This window comes from Prionailurus viverrinus, chromosome A1 (assembly GCF_022837055.1).
Source record: "Prionailurus viverrinus isolate Anna chromosome A1, UM_Priviv_1.0, whole genome shotgun sequence".
Classification (NCBI taxonomy): domain Eukaryota; kingdom Metazoa; phylum Chordata; class Mammalia; order Carnivora; family Felidae; genus Prionailurus; species Prionailurus viverrinus.
Genome location: NC_062561.1, coordinates 206,750,640 through 206,755,247, shown reverse-complemented (window position 1 = coordinate 206,755,247; position 4,608 = coordinate 206,750,640). Strand labels below are relative to the sequence as shown.

Below are 4,608 nucleotides of genomic sequence, written 5' to 3'. Positions count from 1 at the left end.
ATTTCATTCATGTAAACAAAAGTGGAAATTTTTGCAAAATTTTTTTTGCAAAAATACCACAGAAAAGCACTCATTTATGGGATCAGATGTGGCCAAAGTTCCCAGCAGAGGGCAGCACTCTATGTGAAATCAGAAGTTGCTAGGGAAATGCTTCTGAACTTTTGCCTCATGTGCCAGAGACAGTTATTGAATTTTATCTATTGAGTTTTAAACAGTTATGAAATTTTGGAACACTTTCTTTTGAGGCTGAATATTCTTACTAGGTGCTTATTTATTTGATTTTTTTTCTGTCAAATGGTAAAATTTAAGGACATAAAATAATAATGATTTATTGCAAATGTTCTGCCTTCTGTGTAAGATACAATTTCTTTTAATTGTTGAAAATGACTTCTTTTGAAGTTCACTTTGCATCCACATGTATTAAAAATTGCAGGATTTATTGCATAAAACCATGTTTACAGCATTCTTACTTCTTATGGGTTTATGAGTGTCTTAATGTCCCCATTAACACATTCAGTTTTTTTGTTCTAAACTGTTTTCTTACGCTTTTTATTCATATGGAAGATTTTTCATCTGTCAATTTCCAACCAACAAATGTATTATTTTTGAGCTTAAAATTAAGTGTAATCTCCTTTGCAAATGCTTTTTTTGCTGACTTATTTTATCTTTCTTTTTCTCTCCTGTAGTTCAATTCTGTATGCTCAGATATAGCAAGAAGAGGTTGGTGCCCTCACCAACATTCTGTAATCGTATCTTCTACATTAATGCCTAACCTAACTTTTTCCTTTCCTTTCTTTTCTTTTTTTTATTATAAAATATATATACTTACATTAGAATTTATAAAATATATTTGTACTGTTTAATTAATAATGAAAGAAAACAAAAACTAGTATAAGCCAAGTCAAAAAAAGAACGTTGGCAGCATCCAAGCACACCCACTTAGTTCCTGGCTTCCTCTCTAATTATAATCCTATCCCTCCAGCCAGGAGGTATCCACTATTCTGGCTTTGCAATAACCTTACCTTTTTTTTTATGCTTTTACAACCTATATATGCATTCTTAAACAATGGTCTGGTTTTGCCTGTTTTGAACTTAATATGAGTGGAATCATAATATTGGAATTTTTTTCATATTTTAAACTTTTCATTTGCATATTAAAAATTGTGCATTCCAATAATTAAAATCATCTGAACACAGAAATGTTACTCTGATTAAATTGCATTTGCAGCTTACAGGACATCTTGTACCAACTTGGTTTTTATTCTAGATTTCACTGTTGTCCCATCTAGCTTTTTCCTTCACCAACATACAAGTTCTTTTCCTTCCCTGCCCAGCCAGACGTGCAGATGGAGGAGGCAGCCTCAGTGTTCCTTCTCAGTAGTTCTGATTCTTTGATGAGGGAAGGGGCATCAGTCATTTAAATCTGATCCAACCTCTTTGCACATTATATTATTAAAGAGCTAAAAGAAGTAAAACAAGAAGGCAACGCTTGTGGAATGTACAGTGCATATTGGTGGCACACTTCTCATTACGATTTGCCCGCTTGCTTCTCCTGTTCAGTTGTTTCTTTTGAAGACAGTGGATTTTTCTCTTGTTTTTCTCCCTTCTTCAATTTTGACTTAATCGAATTTCTCCATCTCAGCCATATGGGGTTTGTCAGACATGGTTGCAAAGGAAGCAGAGCAATGCTTTCCAGCAAGCAGAGTCCTATCTGCACAGTGGCTGCTGCCAAGTGCCCTGTTGGAGTTCTTTTTATCCTACTTCTTGTGTTTACTATAGTGTTTGCAATGCCATCCATACTATAGCATTTGGCTATGTCATTTTCTTAGTGCTACACTGTTTCATTGTATTAACATTTCACAACTCATTCATCCTACTGTAAGTAGACATTCAGGTTGTTTGCAGTTTTTGGTTACTGTAAATAAGACTGCTGCTAATCCTCCTACACATGCATGCTGGGGCCTATGTTTATATGCTTTTAGGGTATGTACTGGCATTCTTTAATATTTCCCTGGTGAAAAACCTCTTGGATTTTGGTATCCAAACTTTAGAATATAAATGTCTTTGTAATAACACTTGTCAGCTGATGTTTTTACGAAAAATTTGTATTTATGTTCAAATGCAGTACTACATTTTAAAGAAAGCTCTGTGTGTGTGGGAGGGGTGGTTGTAGGGGAAGTCTTGAATTATATTCTAAGTAGAATTGTTAAGTGCTAACGTTTTGAAAGGAGCAGTTAGAATCAACAAAGGACATGTGTGATGGTTAATTTTATGTGTCAACTTGACTGGGATGGGGGTGCCCAGATATTTGGTTAAACATTATTCTGTGAGGCTGTTTCAGGATAAGATTAACATTCAAATAGAGTGAATTAAACAGATCACCCTCTGCAATATGGGTGAGCTTCATCTAATTCACTGATGGTATGAATAGGAAAAAAGGCTTAGTAAAGGAATATTTGTTTTCTTTGCCTATCTTCCAGCTGGAACATTGGTCTTCTCCTGCCTTCAGACTTGGACTTGGACAAGAACTATACCATTGGCTCCTTCCTGGGTCTTCAGCAAATTCCTGGGTCTCGACAGCAGATCTTGGGACTTCTCAGTCTCCATAATCATGTGAGCCAGTTCCTTACAATAAATCATATCATATATAAATATCCAATCAATTGGGTTTCTCTAGAGAACCCAGACTAATACAGCATGTTGCTGTTGCTGTATACAAAGTAATTGTTTGAAATAACCATACTGATCATTTAATGAACATTTCAGTCATTTTCCATATTAACATGGCAGCTTGTCATGTATATATGTATACATATATACATATATATATGTATTTTACTGTGAATTAGTTATGTGTTAGGAAATTGGTTGAGGTTTTGAGTTAATATATAAAATGTTATAATTTTTCTTATTTAAAATATTGATAAATAGACTTTCAGTTATCATTGTTTTAAAAGTCTAATTTATAGAAATAGGTTTCTTTTTTTTTTTTTTTAATTTTTTTTTCAACATTTTTTATTTATTTTTGGGACAGAGAGAGACAGAGCATGAACGGGGGAGGGGCAGAGAGAGAGGGAGACACAGAATCGGAAACAGGCTCCAGGCTCCGAGCCATCAGCCCAGAGCCTGACGCGGGGCTGGAACTCACGGACCGCGAGATCGTGACCTGGCTGAAGTCGGACGCTTAACCGACTGCGCCACCCAGGCTCCCCTATAGAAATAGGTTTCTGATTTTAAGTGGAGAATACCTAAAGTGGGAAATGCTATACATAAAATGGAAATTCTGGGTCATAGACCGTATGTATCTTCAACTTGGTTAGATAATACCAAGTTGTATTGCAAAAGTATGGTACAAATATTCTTACCAGGTGTCTGTTGGAATTCTGTTGCTTACATCCTCACTGAGAGGGTAACCAAGTATCGCAATTTTTGAGGAAATGGACTGTTTTACAGAAAATGGTTGTTATAAAACATAGAAGGGAATATAGAATTGGAAAAAAATAATTTCACAGACCCAAATGATATTATAGATTATGGGAAGTATTATTAATTGCTGTCAAAAATCATTAAGTAAATGGTTGATGGGAAACTTAGTTAATTGCTAAAAGAAAGTCTCACACATGACTTTTTTAATAGCAAGGGGAAACCTTATCTGTTCAGTGGAGAGGAAAAATAACTTGGTATAAGAATCAATCAATTGCAGCATTACTATTGTTTCTTCATAAAATAATATGTGCCTTTTGATATAATGTCACATGAAGTTACCATTGCCTATTAATTATTCTAGGCAACAATATTTAAGTTGGATTTATTATGCCTCTATAGAATGTGCAATTTACAAGAAATGTCGGATATGGACAAACAAGTTAAATGAGAGCATAGCAAAAAAACCAGAAAAATTAATGACGTTCTGTAGGAGATAAATTAGGCTGGATTCTTTAAAAAGTTACTATAGTGAAAAAGACATTGTGGTTGATTATGAGAAACCAATGGACATAAAAACCAGATACAACTGACTCTACATTTGATATTTGAATGGACAGACCACCTATATGTGATATTTTGGGATCAAATGGGGACTTTTGAAAATAGTCTCAATATCAGAGGAGATAAAATGTACTGAAAGAAAAGTAGAGGTCATTTACTGCAAAAAGTAGGTTGAGGAAAAACATATGCAGTATGATTTTATATTGAGGTGAAACTGCAAAGGAGTGTGTGTGTGTGTGTGTGTGTGTGTGTGTGTGTGTGTGTTGTAAAGACCTGGAAATACAGAATTAAGGTAATTAGTAGTGGTGGTCTCTGGTGAGGAAGGATTGATTTCATGATTTTTTTCTAACTTTCTACAATGCATATATGCTGCTTTTGTAATAATTTTTAAAAAACGCAAACTAGATAATAAAAAGTTATTCAATCTAGTATGTCTCCTGGTAAAAATGAAGGTATAGAGACAAGTTTCTGCCTAATAATAATCATATGCATGACTAGCATCTTATATGCTAGATAATCTTCCTGAAGTAGTGATCACTTTGATTATTATTAAAAAGACCACTCCATAGGGTCATAAATCATCTAGTGTCCTCTTCTTCCCCCTTGATTATGTGCATTTAA

The 4,608-nt window shown here is 34.4% G+C and overlaps 1 pseudogene; it reads right to left on the bottom strand.

Annotated features, from left to right (window-relative positions):
* Positions 1 to 1,528: 1,528 nt before the first annotated feature.
* Positions 1,529 to 1,664, bottom strand: LOC125172254 (thymosin beta-4, Y-chromosomal-like; annotated as a pseudogene).
* Between the last annotated feature and the right edge of the window lie 2,944 nt (positions 1,665 to 4,608).